The following is a 15,866-nucleotide window of genomic DNA, read 5'->3' as shown; positions in this document are numbered from 1 at the left end:
AATGTTTTTGAGATTCAAGATGCCTTTGTGTGCCAGTGACTTGCTCCAGATCACTCTTTAAATGTTGGGAACTCATAGGGTGCCTGGGTGGCTCAGTGAGTTAAGTGTCTGACTTTGGCTCAGGTCATGGGCTCATGGTTCATGGGTTTGAGCCCTGTGTTGGGATCTGTGCTGACAGCTCAGAGCCTGGAGCCTCTTCAGATTCTGCGTCTCCCTCTTGCTCTGCCCCTCCCCTGCTCGTACTCTGTCTCTCTCTCAAAAAATAAACATTACGAATTTTTTTTAATGTTGGGAACTCACTCAATAGTCCCACCGCCCACAGAGGCATCCGTGTTCCTGAGCCAAGAGAGCCTCAGCTCTACAGGACGTCCAGGATCTATAGCAGCTCTTCTGGTCGCGGAGCTCAGGGAATCGGAGGAAGCCCTGGGGTTCTCACGTCTTCTTCATCCTTCCTTCCAGCTGCTCCATGGTTCTGATGTAGGGTGGAAGTTTCCCAGCAACCCCTTCCAATTCCCCAAAAGTTCACCCTCTTGACCAGTGTGCCGTGAGTGAGGTGGGCAGAAGAGTCTGGAGGCCCTGACAGTGAAAAGTTTCCTTAGCTGTGGTAAGGAGGAAGCAGTGGGGATGAGGGAGGGCATGTTTCCAAGGCCTCCAGAGTCTGTGCAAATGTATCCTTCCTCTCAAATTGCCTCCAAACTTCAGTAATAAGCACGCTCGTAGTTCACTGATGAAATATATTCTTCCAAAGCAATTTTAAAATAATCGTGGTGTATGCTAAACCTTAAAAAAAAAAAAGAAAGAAAGAAAGAAGGAAGGAAAGAAAAAGAAAACCCTGCAGCCAAGTCATCCTAGACTGAGCAGCCACGACAGAATTTCATAATTAGGAAATGCAGTGTCATTTCTGAACGTTATTGCACCTTTGAAAAATGGTATCAAACTGAGGACTGCATATTTGATATCCGATTGATTTCAGATTTCAAGTCAACTGCAGCAAACTAATGAGCTGCCTCCTTCGTGAACGGCTGACTCCGGCTCGGAGGGTCTGGGAGGGAAGGCATGGAGAGGTTCTGAGCCCCAGGGCCCTCAGTCCCCTGAAATAAAGCTGAGGGGCCACTGGGCTGGTGGGCATGGAGGACCCCCACTGCCTCTTGCATTAAAGCTTTTGCCCAAGGGGCTGTTTTTGAACTCAGGCTTTATTTCAAGTGCCCTTCAATTTTGCTCACCCACGCGGACGCTGGGGATCAGGAGGATCAAAGCCCTGGACTGAAGCAGGCTTGTGGTTCCCCCCAACGCTTCTCCACGGTTGGCTCCGACCCTGGGGCCGGGGCCGGGCCCTCGGAGCATGTGCACCGTGTGATTTCACCAACCGCCAGCCCTTTGCCACCACCACCAAGTACTCTCACCTGCTCCCCGGTGTGCTCCATGGTCCATTAGAATTTCATTCACAGAATCTTGCACCTGGAAAGGGATGGGCCTGTAATTGTTGTCAGTATCACCTTCAAAGCCAGAATGCCTCCGAGGCATTTCCGGCATGGGGCCCCTCAGGGCCTGCTGCTGGGGTTGCACTGCCCTGTGATGTCACCAACTCATAGAGTTGGAACTGTTAGAAAGGGCTTCTTGCCCTACATCACAGATCAGCTTCCTGTAACTCTCACCCACCACAGCTCCTCAAACATCGGAGGACAGCTCTGAAGCCCATAGCACATGCATTAGTGCCAGGCCCACAGAGCCTCCCACTACCAGTGAGGCTTTCCGAGTCTCGGTGCTCTCCCTGAAGCCTTGGGTAGACCCCTGGGCCCAGCCCGCAGTCAGTGCCCAGCATCCCTCACCGCGTGGGTGGGTTCACTGAGACATGTGCTCTACACCATTTCCCGGGGCTTTTCTGAAGCCTGAAGCCCACTTACCCACTGTGGGAGCTGGCTGGATAACACACCCTTTTCCTGGCTGCCTTTCCTTCCCTGTCTCCCTTCCTCCTTCCCCTTCCGGTGCTTTCCGTACTTCCCGAATAAAACTCATACCTCGCTCCTTGTCTCAGGTCTGTTTCCGGGGAAGTGAACTAAGGCAATGCGCTGCTTGAGTTCTCTTCCCCGAGCCGAATATTCCTGGTGCCCTCCTCCTATTCCTCCTGCAACACCGTTTGCAGACCCGTCACCACCTGGCCAGGTTCTCACTGGCCATCTGGTTTGCAAAGGTTTCTCCCATGAGGTGGTGGACATGGACCGGACAGGACATGATGCTTCCAGCACATCTATTCAATGCATTGCATGTCCTGAAGCTTCTCTTGATCTGTGCACTAGACTTCTCTTCTTGGCCTTAAAACTGCATTTGCTTTATCATGATACCGTATTCTTCGTGTATGCTCTCCTTGTTAACGTAAAACTCCTAGTCTTCTGCTTTAAACTACTAGCGCACCAGACTTATTTTACTTTGGACTGGGTAAGCCTGCTCTGTGTCTTTATCCAAACATTTGATGTAACTATGAGATAGGACAGGCTCAGAGATGTGGTTGCCATACATATTACTAGAGGCCTTAGGTTGGGAGCAATTCGTTAATCACATCCTGTTGGAACAGTTGACCCGCCCATGACACATGTATCTACTTACTGTCATCAGATCCAAATTTTCTGTATTAGATCCACAGCTGTCAGGAGAGACTTTGCAAAGGCTCTACTGAAAGCCAGGCCCATTGTCTAAAAGACTAGAATAAATCCCAGAATCCTTCACCAGGCTGTCTTGTCCTGTCTCCACATCCCTTCCCATGCCCCATGGTGCCATCCCACCCAGGCTAGGCCAACGTGAAAAACATTTCTCATCATTTTGGCTCCTAGGTTCTGAAATGTTTCTACAGATGTTCTCTGGTAGGACAGTAACTGTTAACACAGGCACTGCCCAAGACGCTGGAGGGCAGGGTCAGCAAACTTACTCGAAAGGGACAGAGGGTAAATATTTTAGGCATTGCAGGTCAGACAATCTCTATCACAACTACCTGACTCTGCCGTTCTCCTGCAAAAGCAGTCATGGAATATAAACAAAGGGCATGGCTGTATCCCAATAAAACTTTATCTTTGGGCACTGAAATTTGAATTTCATATCATTTTCACATGTCAAAAATATAATCCCCTTTTTTGTTTGTCTTTTTTTTTTCTCAACTGCTTAAAAAATCCATTCTTAGCTCACCGAACATATAAAAACAGCTGGAGTGCCATATTCAGCCCATGGCCATAGTTTGCTGCCCTGCTGTAGAGAAAGAGAAAAAGCACAAGATCTACCAATGCTCTGAGTCCCATATATCCAGCAGTGGGATCTTGGGCAAACCCCTTACCCTCTGACTCTGCTCAGCTCCCAGAAGGGCTACTATAGGGAATGAGTGAAAGCAAGCCTGTGCTCAGGTTGCATATGCACAGAGGCGAGGTAGGTCTCAAACCTGATACCCCAGGCTGGCTCTCGCTCTGCAAACCCTTCATTTCTAAACGCTTAGACCACGGGCTTGTAATTTATTTTAGAAATTGACTAGCAATTTCTATCCAGTGTGCCCCCTGGATGAAAGCTGAATGCTAGCCTGCAACCCTCTGGTTCCCTCTGGCTCTCAGTGATCTCTCTCAAATCCTGACAGGAGTCCGACATCTCTAGAAAGTTGCAGCACCCTGAGCTGAACTGGTCTCAGCTTCCGTGCTTGTCCATTTAAAGATGCCTGGGTCTCTTCTTGTCTCCAGTCTCAGATCTCTCTTATACACTTAAGTTTTATCTGCCCCAGGTTGGAGATATTTCTGCTTGGCAAAGAGAGAAGATAAGTGATCTGTACCCTGCTATACTCCTTGCCTCATCCGTCTGCTTCACACTAATTTTCAGTGTCTCCACCATGGTCTTTAGTTGGCTCTACAGCCATTTCCCACCTTAACCTTCCTGGGATTCATCCTGCAGCATGACAGTGCTCTCATTTGCCCTTGGCCATATGCTCCCTGTGATGGTTACTTATGTGTCAACTTGGCTAAGCTACAGGGCCCCATTGTTTGGTCCAATACCAGCCTTGATGTCACCAGGAAGGTATTCTTTTTAAGATGAGATTAACATTTAAATCAGTAGACTTTGAGTAAAGCAGATATGCTTCCATAATGTATGTGGGCCTCATCTAATCAGTTGAAGGCCTTAAGGGTTCCCCAAAGTAGAAGGAATTCTCAAGACTGCAACATAGGAACCCAGTCTGAATTTCCAACTGCAGGCCTGCAGAATTTGGACTGAAGCTTGCAAAATCAACAACTCTTACCTGAACTTCCAATCTGCCAGCTTGCATTATAGATTCTGGACTTTCATGTGAGCCAATTCCTTAAAAAAAAAAATTGTGTATGTGTGGTATGTGTGTGTGCGTGTGTGCGTGTGTGTGTGTGTATGTTCATTCCATTGGTTCTCTTTCTTTGGAGAAGGCACACTTCTTCCTTCTTTGGTGTGGCTATACTGGTTCCTTTACAAGCTTTTCCACCTGTTTCTTGTGGGTCCCTTATGATGTTATAGGCAGAAGAGCATTGGGAGCCTCCTGTCTTGTAACCAGTGTCATCTTTAAGGTTGTGGTGGGTAAGAGTCACCCCTCCACTCTCCGACACTTTTGGGGTTATGTGGGGATGATGTTACCCATTCTACCCTCAGCTTCTTTCCTCTTCTAGAAAGATTCCACAACTGGGACCATAGTCTTCCTGGGGCATTGTCTTCTCCTACGTCAGATAGGAGGTAGATTCCTTCGGGTCCCAATTAACCAGTATTCCTCTTTGCTCTCTCTCCCTTTGGAGATGAAATTGTCAGTAAGGCAAGACAAGAAGTTATCCGTTTTTAGCTGCCTGAGACTCAGGCTGATGGCCAGATGGTTGAAGTCTTCCTTCACTCCTGGATCTTGCCTCCATGCCAGCTTTGTGTTAGGTCTTTAAAAAGTACTATCCACACACTCCTAAAATAGGACTCCTGTTGCCCTCTCCGCCAGCACCCTCCCTCCCTGTTGGGATTTGCACTCCAGTGAAAACTTAGTATACCCACATCCCCTTCTAAGATTTCCAGTTCTACTACTGTTAAACACATCATAAGATATTCCTTCCCATTAATATATTCCATTTCTGGGTCCCGGAATCAGAGAATATCAGGGTGAGAAACAGGTTACCACTCACTAGAACTAGGACCACCTTTTCTGTATAAATACACCATCAAGAGGTTTAAACACCTTCAGTGACTAAAGACTCACTTTCTGTCACCCTAGGTAGTCCATTCCACCTTTTCTTTGTTTTTTGTTTTTTGGGGTTTTTTGACAGCTTCATCTCGCCAGGGTGTGGCATTGGTGGCCAATCCAGGGAAGCCTGCGGGAGGGTGGGCAGGGAGCTCACAACTACAACAATTAAGGCATATTTTCTAAAATGAGTGTTTTAAAACCGAAAAATGAACAGAGAAGGTAAGAAAAGGATGGGAGGGCTTTTTGTATGCTAACTTCCCCCATAACAAAATTTTTTGGCCTGGTTTCTACCTGGCAACATCTATGACATCTTTGTTCTATGTTACATTTTTTTCCACTTGGTCACTCAATTTCCTGAGGTCCCACAAATGTTTCCAGGCCCTTTGCACCATTTATTTTTTTAATTGTTTTAAATGTTTATTTACGTTTTGAGAGAGAGAGAGCACAAGCGAGGGAAGGGGCATAGAGAGAGAGGGAGAGAGAGAATCCAAAGCAGGCTCCAGGCTCTGAGCTGTCAGCACATAGCCCAATGCAGAGCTTGAACCCATGAACCATGAGATCATGACCTGAGCTGAAGTCAGATGCTTAACTGATTGAGCCTCCCATTTAAATGCAAGAATATGGACAAAGAATTTAGCAAGGATGGTATCATCATATAAAATCTAAGGAAGAGGGAGAAAACTGCAATGAATGAACAGATTTTACCAAATTGAAATTAAAACCTTCTTGGAAAAACAAAAACTATAGAAAAATAGGTAAGATACAATGCTCAAAATGTGCATCTTATGCAAAAATATCTGTAATGCATTTGTAGAAAAATCACAAGCACTTTATAGAAGAACTAGGTAGAGGATGTAACCAGAAGAGGAAATTTAAATGGCCAGTAAACAAATGAGAAGCTGTTCAGATTCTTATCAAAAAGATGATCAACAAAAAGCATGTTCAACAAAATATCACATTGTACTCATAGGTGCATAGGCAAATGGTTTTTTTGAAAATGAAAACGTCCAGTAATGGCAAGGTTGTAGAGACATGGAGTTGGAAATATAAACTGGATTTTGGATTTTTCTGGATGTTAATTGTACAGTATTTATGAATGTCACAATGTAGATGAATTCTGGTCCAGACACCCCCACTTATATGACTATGATCAACAGAAAGATTTGTACACACATGTAAAATATGTAAAACATGTTTAATTGTTGTATAATAATATAATAGAATATAATTAATCTAATATAACAATACTTGAAATAAGTAAATTACCAATAAAAGAGACATAGAAAAACCATGTTGGATTCATACACCGAATGTTACGCAGAAGTTAAAAGAACAAAGAAGATCGATAGCCAATGGCCTGGAAGGAAGGTTGTCTATATATGCTAAAAACAATACAAAAACAGTTGCAGACCAAACGTACCTATTCATTCCACCTGTAAAGACACGTCTGCAAGATATGGACATAAATATGTCTGCGTCACCTGGAGAAAGTCAAGAAGGACACACTCCAAGACTGTGTTCACGCTCGATGGCCCAAGAGAAGGCAGAAGTGTTCTCCTGTCTAACTTTATCCAATCACAACTACCATCTCAGAACTGGGATTAGAGGACGGTTTAATTTTTTATGTTTTCCTATATTTATCAAATAAATGTTTAAAAAATGTCTTACTACAGCATCTAGCGCAAAGTAAGTGTTCAAAGAGAGTAACCACTATTTTGATAATTATTATGTAATGTGCGTGGTACATTTCCATTCTCAGGCACCATTCGTGTAGCCAGGTGTTGTTTCCCAAACATTCCTCTCTTCTCAGTTAGAAGCAGAGGTAAGTTTCCCACCTAAATCTGAAGACTCTTGGTCTCTGATTTAAGATGTCGTTTCCCCTTCTTCCTCCTCCATCATCCATATAGTTGGTATCACTTATTTTCCACGTGTCAGAAGAAATAGGAAATAATTGGTGAGATCAGTGACCTTGGTAGAGTCTTCATGCCATGTCAGAGATATCCTTTGTGAAGACAGCTGCTCTCCAGATGGGCTGTGCCAACACTATCCAAGGCAGCTTTGAAGGCTTAGAACTCACCAGTTTGGGGTCTTGCTTTTGAGGTGTCAGTGGGCACTAAAGTGATCAGCCCATCCCAGTTTGCCGAGGCTCTCTCCATGTTGGCATTAAAAGTTCCATCTCTGGACATCCCTTCAGTCTCATGCAAGCTAGGGTAGTTGGTCATCCTTTTGGACACCTATTATGTCTGGGCTTTGCATTAAGCACTGGGATTGCAGTCACTGCAGTCGCATGAGGAGTGTTCTAAACACACCCAAGTACACAGATGAACAAGATATACTCCTGAACTGTCAGGTGCCCTTACAGTGCTGATGAAGACAGAATGGGGAACAACCAACCTTGGCCTGTTGGGATTCATCTAGTGGAGGCATGGGTAGCATGCCCTGGGAGGGAAACCACAGAGTGACTAACTCTAACTCCTGAGACCTGGACCCAATGCTCCATGCTATGGAAGGATTCTCATGCTGGTGGCACAATTCCAGGTGTTCATATTCTCTTTCCCCGGTCTTCCCTGTGCCATGTTCTTTCCCCTCCCAGGGTCCTCCTCAATGGCACCTCAGTGCTCATGGCAAATGGCTCTTCCAGTCAAACCAGCCACTACGTGGTGGGGGGGGGGGGTGGAAGAAAAACAAAGATCGGGCCCTGAGGGCTGCTGGAATAGTCCCAAATTTCTGGTCTCTCTGAACTAAATACCTTTCAGGGCTACTCTCTGAGTCAGCCACTCCATACCCTCTCTTCCCTGAGAGCATAGTTAATTCATTTGTACTACTTCCCAGAACTCAAGATCAAGTTTCTTTAATAAGCACAGTCACAGCCACCACCCTTTCAGTCCTTGGAGAAAATCTTCCTGAAAGCCTCCCTCACCTCTTCCCCTATGTCTGCTACCCTTCTCTCTGGCCTTCCTCATTAGGAGGGGTTCTCCAATTCTGCTTTCTCATGGCAGTCACATGGGGAGTGTTCTAAACACACTCAATCCTCTTCCTTCTCTCCCACCAAACCAATTAAATGTGGATCTCAGGAAAGGGACCCAGTCATTGGTATGGTTTAAAAGCACCCTCCCCACTAAACAAAGGACTCTAATATTCAGCTAGGGCTGAACCCACTGGCCATGGGAAACCATCCCAAGTGTGGTACATATAATGCTACAGAGTAATGGTTAAGCACCTTGGCCCCTCTTACCTATTAATTAGATTTTATTTTATTTTATTTTATTTTATTTTATTTTAGAGAGAGAAAGAGCAAGTGGGGAGGGGGAGGAACAGCGAGAGAAAATCTTAAGCAGGCTCCACATTCAGCATGGAGCCCAACGTGGGGCTTGATCCCACAACCCTGGGGTCATGACTTCAGCGGAATTCAAGAGTCAGACACTTAACATATGAGCCACCCAGGCACTCCTAGATATCTTTGAATCAATTAAATAGAATTCTTTGATAAATTAATTTAGCAATATAATCTGGAGGTAGAAAAATATCACACATTTATAACATATAAATATGGAGACACACATAAATCTACAGACAGACACAAACAGAGATGCAGATTTCATTCCGAAGTTCTGGCAATGAATCAGGTAAACTACTACAAAGAGCACTGGTTATAAAAGAAGTTAGATCCCAGTTGTGTTTTTGGCAGAAGGAATAATTTAAGGTCCCCTGTTCAGTGGCTATAGCACAGTTAAGAGTTTCCATTCACCAAAGTTGCAAATCACTTTCCCCTCTTTGTTTTCCTTCCATTGAGAGTTTCCTCCCTGAAATTCCCATTTCAAAGAGGTGACCTAGATAAGAGTTTCTGGAGAAGACCAGGTAGAACACTTACATCTCAAAGGCATGGGAAAAGAATGCCAGTAGCTTCAAGAAGGGATTTTGTTTCCTAAAGTCAGGATTTTTACAATACTTACAGGCTTTTTGAGATAAATAGGGGAATTTCTGGGACTGGCCAAAAAAACAAGTGGATTTTAAATTGTTTCTAGAGCTGTATTTCTTGTTTTGCAAAGATTTGTAAGATAATGTCAGTTGCTTTTAATTACTCAAAGAGTGAAGCTGCAGCCAAAATTATATCAAGGAGCTGATCTGCCTATCAAACCACATTATTTCTATGTTCTGGATTTAGAGCTGTGCTTTGGAATCTCTTAGTAAATCCCTTCAAAAAGGTTCCAGAAGGTGCTCCTCCCTCCTGGCCCCAGGTACATTTAGCTTAGGAGAGAAGACCTAAAAAAATTTCTATCAGGCTCTGAAAATCAGCTTCCAATTTGGCCAACCTCTGACCACAGAGGTACTTAAAAAAAATCCTTTCAAACACCTTAGATTTCAGTCAAGACAAACAGTAAATATTCCTGGAAATACTAAATAACCTGCCGTGGATGTAAGAGGCAAGCCCAAAGAGGGTATAAAAGATACTACTCCTAGGATCCAGAGCCACTCCCAAAGATAACCAGAAGAAAGCAAGACTTTGACAATTCCCATGAGGGCTCGCAGGTAGGACCCCAGCCACACATGGAGTTCAACCCATATTTCTGTCTATACATAGACTGCCACAAATGGGGTGCAAACCACATTTCTGTCTGGCCATATTTTAGGGCTCCCAATCTGACCATTACAAAGCCAAATTATCAGGACACAAAACAAGACAAGTGAGAAGGTAATGGCTGTCCCTGGGAAAGAAAGGATTAATAGCCAACGGGTCTGGATTTGGAAAGGAAGGAATCACAGGAAATTTTATTTTCTTGCCTTGAGTAGAAACTACAGGCAGAGATTATGGTACAAACACTTACCCTTTCCTGGTTTTTGCCAGTTTTCCCAGGATCCCATCTGTAGGCTCTGTTATCTGCCAGAACATTTTCCCGTAATTTTAATTTTAGTTTCCCTTAGCTGTTTAAGGGAATAACACAGAGGTTTACCAGAAAATCCCTCAAGAGTCCCAGAGCACATCCTGGGAGTGCTTCTTCAAAGGTAAATATCAGGGATATCTGTAAGGTCATTAACTTGGTAGACTTGTGTTTATGGTTGTGTAATCTGTTCAGAATGGAAAGACAATTCATACAGAGGATAACTGGAATGAGGACACAGGTAAAAGAGGAGAGAGAGGAGCAGTAGGAGTCATGTCAGCCTCGCAGTCTTTTGTTTTAGGTACCTCTTGTGTCTTTAATTTTTCATTAGCTTTTGCAATGAATCTTTCAGAAAAAGCTATTTTGAAATCTTGAAGCCTTTTGGAAGCTTGTGAATACCAATTAAAATAGGTATCCTATTCTGTCTGTTTAACCCAGCAATCCTTGCTTTCAAGTGCATGTCTTAAAAGAATGATCTTGTCTGATTGGAACACTCCCCATGATGGTCATTGTATTTTAAGTTGTTTTAAGATTTTGCCTTTTTGTAGACACTTTTAGTTTCTAGGACCACAGTTCTTGGACATAAAATAAGCAAGTATAACAGAAAATAGCACACTCAAGTCTTTAGGACTTAAGGATCACATTTCTTTCACTAGGCCCTGGGTACCTTGGAGCCAAAAAATACCTAAGAGGGATGTGCCATTGGTTTGGGGATTGTGTGGTGTTTTACAGTTTACCTTGTATCATGGACACTTTCATGAGGTTGGTGGGTAGCCTAGTGTCATTCCAACCCAATTTGTGCAGGCAGAAGAGAGTGGGACAAGGAAGTATTACCAGCAAAGAGTGAACTGGTTGTGGCAAGATCCCTTTCCTTCAGGGAGCTTCAGGGGTGTCTCAGGAAGATTACCTCACTAGTGCAGACCAGGTAATTCCAGACTGACTGGTTTAAGATTCCCAGGGGGAGACTGAAACTGTAATTAAGTGCAGTGTTAAGTCTCAGCTTGGTGACATGGGGCTTAGCATAAGTGACTCCATTTTTGGCCTATTCGCTCTCTCTCTCTCTTTAACATTCTTTAGTTCAAATGAGCATACATAATAATTTCCTGGCAGGTGGTCTTGAGGCAGGAGGAGTAAGAGCAGTCCACATGTCTTACAGAGGCAGCATCCAAACCAGGGGAAAGGGGAAAAAACTGAAGCCCAGCTTTGCTGATGTTGTAGATTTGGCTCAAAGATGTCATTCACACTGATTTGCTTTGCCACTTTTTTGGGTCACCTTATATCCCTGGATCTTTCATTCTTGAAGGTAACCATAGCATCACCCCCTCTGTAACCCAAGGCAGGAAAGATTATAGGAATTCATGCCTTTTTAAAGGAGAATTATCAGCAGGGCTATGGTGGTGGTGGCTTCCCATTCCTGGTTGGTTGAGGTCATTCTTGTGGACAAGCAGAAGAAACCAGAACTTGGCCTGCCAGACCTGGAGGCAGCAGGCCAGTTCTGAGCTCAGTTTAATTTTACCCACCACAAATCTTTTTCAATGTCGTCCAACACATTACAAGCATTTGATGAATATTAAACAGTAACAATAACAAATCATTGTCTTCAACCTGCAAGGCCTTCTTTCAGAATCAAAGTCACAGCTGGGCTGGGCACTTTTAGGAGGAAGTCCTACTTTTCTCCTTGTCCTCCAAGTGCTCCACCCAGGGTTAGAGAGACCCCAGACCGCAGTGAATAGGGACCACAGCCTCTGCCCACACTGAATGAGGTTCATGCCCTTGAAAAAAGGAGCCAGGGGTCTAGGGAAGAGACAGGAGGAAAACGATATAACAGTGGCCCCAGGGACTCCTGCTCATAACCAGAGCCTCTTATTCTCGCACTCAGTCTGCAAATCCCACCACCATCAGCAGAGCACCTCCTTCTGCCCAGCTTCTCATCTGCCCTGTTTCCCCCCTAATCCAGGAGAACCCTATTCTATTAGCAAAGTCAGCTGCTGTGGAGGGAGGAGCATGAAATGAGTGGATTTCATTTTTTTTCTTAATGGTTAACCTGAAAAAGGTCCTGTTTGGCTACCTATGGCAACAATTTTTGTCTTAGATCCCACCCCTCTGCGTGTAGATTTTCAAATCAAGAAGAACCATCACCCATCACTAATGAAAGTACCTCTGCTCCGTATTTCTGTTTCTTCCTCTGTGTTCAGGAGGATAAAGGATAGAGGAAATAATCCAAGAAGGGGGATTAAAAAACAAAAGTTTCAGAAGAGGCAGGAAGCGAGAGAAACCAATGTTCAGAGGATGAAAAATGGAAAACTTGTCACAAAGAAGCAGAGTGGGGAATAAAAGCCCAGTGCCCTAAGACATCCATTGTATGTAGTGAATTTGCTCCTCTCGTCTGCATCCAGAGTGGTCCTAGTTCTGAACAATCCTTGGCAGAGCTGAGAAAATTGTCACTAAGATCATGTTCTGTGTTCTGTGGTTTCCATGAGGAACTCTGGCGGAGAAGGACTGCATGAAAACATCAGAATAAGCAAATGAGGTCTCATCCACAGCAGACAATCTAGATCTTTCCCAGAAGTAGCAGCACCTGGCATGCCAAGGGCAGAAGCAAAGGTAACAATTAAGTAATTATCACCACTTTGATAGACATAACAATTTATGTTGTTTTACGTTTCCTCTGTTTCTCCACGAAACCAGAAGCTCCATGAGGCAAATAGTTTTGTTCACTAAAAGTTCCCCCCAGCACCCCAGGCAGTACTGGGAACCTAGGAAGTGCTCAGTATACGCTTGTCAATGGGGACACATGACGGCCTGGCATCAGCGGATGTGAGGAACACCCAGGATGGTTGGTATTGCTCGGCTGAGGCACCTGCCTGACTCCATCTTAGAGATGCAAGAATGAGGCCAGATCTAAAGCCAGGCTGTCTCCCCCACTCAGCCTATGAGCATCTTGTCAATGGCAACATATCTTAGTCATGCTGCAAACCCCGAACCCTCCCAGATCTACCATAGTGTCCACGTCAGTGGGGCCTGCAGGGGGACCAGCAGCTTGGGTGCTGGGGGCATGGGGGGTGTGAGGAGGCGTGCAGGGAGAGGGGACACTGTAAGTGTCCTTGCCACAAGCTCACATGGAGGTGGATGAGGGGGAATCACAGCAGCAAAGCTAACGCTAGGGCAAAGCTTCCCAAACAGCCTAGGATAAGAGGAATTTCCAGCCCTTTGGCCCTGCCATGGGGCTCAAATATTGTTCTTCATGCCAACTTCGAGGCACTGCAGAGAGAGCACTTTGGATTGAGGGTGGGAGGGGGTGGGAGGTTATGGTGTTACCACCATGAAGCCTGTGTTGCCCCGTCGGCTGAACGGCAACCAGTCCTGGAGACTGAGGAACCTGAGGGTTTGGGTGAAGGAAAGGGTGTCAGCAAAGGTGAGGCGCCCCACAGGGACCTCAGCGTGAGGGAGCACAGCACACGTGGAAGGCAGAGTGAGGAAGGAGGAAGTTTGGTGAGGTCAGAGCTTGATGACTTCGAGCCTGACCTGGACCTAGCTCCTGAAAGGGCACGTGTTGGCCGTGTGAAGAGGACGGACGGGCTGCGGACAGCCCAAGTGCCCCTCACCTGGGACAGACGGAGCCGGAGGCAGGCAGGGGGCACCCCAGGAATGCCTGGATGGGCACTGCAGACAGGCCAGTCCCAGAGCAGAAGCCTCTGTTCAAGGAGGACGGCCACCTGCACACAGCAGCTGGACTCGTGTTGATCCAGCCTAGTGATGGAGGCAACATTTTTTCTTCCTGTTTTATAGGTTTGAAAAGTGAGGCTCCACAAGGTGAAATAGCCTACTCAAGGTCACCTGGCTAACAAAGAACCTCAGATCCCCAGCTTCACCCCTCCTATGGTATCTCATCGCCCCTCTGGGGCCTGGTGTTGGGCCTTCTTGCTCACTCATGCCCTCTCCCCATCGCTCTCCCAGAAGATGCTTACAAAGCACCCCCTTGAGTGGCACCGAGGTGTCACCGAGCTACCCACAATTCCACCACACCTGCCCATTAGCCACTGCGGGCCTGGTTTTAGGGCAGCCTGAAGCCCCCCAGTGGATCTCAGCTCACAGCCTTTTGGAGCCTCCCTGACAGGAGCTGCCTCCCCTCTCCTGAGAGCTTGGGGTCACTCATTCTTAACCCAGGGGACTCAAGGCTTGGGGAAGAATGCACATGGCTCCTTCCCACACATCTTCAGGAATGAGGTTGGAAGAACCAGGGTGAAGCCACAACTCTAGAAAGACCGGACTAAAATGTGTAGACACTACCCTGTCAGGGGTGCCTTGCCCCATGGGCACCAGCATGGATGGAGCTGTGCCGTGATCACTGAGCCCTAAAAGGTGACACGGGGGCTCCATGACCTGGGGGATCCCTCAGAAACCAGAGCTTGGACTGTCTCTAAAGGTGATCTTCTGATGCCCTAGAATCTTCTTGACCAAAGAAGGGTCCTTCTTTGTTTCTGAGGGTCACAGTCTCCTTAAGGGACTGCAGTTTGTGTAAAGACCGGCAAGTGATGTCTCAGGAGGATGGTGACTCCCAGGCAGTCACCTTGATCAGAGTCGGGGCCACAGCAGGGGTCGCCCATCTTCACCCACCTGCCCCACTCGCCAGAGTGATGGCTCATCACAGAGCTCATTCCGTCACCACCTGCTTCTTCCCTGCTCGCCACGATGACAGGCCTCCTCAGCTGCCCCCAGCTCCCAAAACAGAAACAGCCGGGTCCAGTTCATCCTCAGTCTCCATGTTAGCTGGTCCATAAGCACAGGAGAGATCTCAGCCTAACGAGGATCCTGGGGAGCTTTAGTTCACAAGGAGAAAAGAAGAAGAGTAAGGGCTCTGTGTGTATTGTGTTCTTTCCACGTGCATGGTACAGACCCCTTCTTACTCGTTCGTTTGCTCCTGACAACAACAGAGTGATGTGGGTCCTACCATTACCCACATACGAAGATGAGGAAACTGAGCAAACAACACACAGACAGGGAGCACCTGCACCAGGATTCCCACCCAGGCAGCAGCTCCAGACCTGCATTCTCAGCCACACGGCTCAGCCCTGCCTTTTCCCTACCAAAAAAAGGATGGATTCCCTGGGGTCTGTCTTTTTCTAAAAATAAGCTTGACTCTGACTCATTTTAATTTGCCTGGCACACAGTAGGTGTTCTGAGAATACCTGTAAAAGATTAATAAGTGAATGACATAAATATTGAAGCGAAAGCAAATCCAGAAGGAGGAAAGAAACTATTACACGCAGCCTCCCTCTTGAAACCTGAACGGCAATGCCTCCCCATTCCGTGGCATGTGTGTGTTATGTGTGCGTGTGTCTGATACACAAACACCCACCCGTGGGTCTCAAATTTGAGGAAAGGAATATTAATCACATCTACAGAAAAGTGTTAGAGGCTCCTGCATCCCTCGAGATGTGCTTGGAAACTTCCCACGTTGAAATTCAACATCGCTTCTGCCAGGCCGGCTAAGAAGACTAGAGCTAATGACACTAAACCTCTGCTGTCTCCACGCTGCGGCATCCAGGGCTTTGACAGAAGTGCGGGAGGTGAAAGCTCACAGTTTCCACGTGGGCATCAGTGGGGTGGGTCAGGCTGCTGCCCAATCCGCCTACCGTCGGCACCTAGTAGGGTCCGCATTGGCCCCACCGGAGCTCGCACCTGCATCATGATGCACACAGTAGGCAAGCAGTAAACGCTCCCTCAAGTCTCTCCATGCTTCCACCGTGTGTGGGCAGGAGGTGCCTGTACAACCC

Source organism: Acinonyx jubatus, chromosome B3 (assembly GCF_027475565.1).
Source record: "Acinonyx jubatus isolate Ajub_Pintada_27869175 chromosome B3, VMU_Ajub_asm_v1.0, whole genome shotgun sequence".
Classification (NCBI taxonomy): domain Eukaryota; kingdom Metazoa; phylum Chordata; class Mammalia; order Carnivora; family Felidae; genus Acinonyx; species Acinonyx jubatus.
This window is presented reverse-complemented; position numbering follows the sequence as displayed.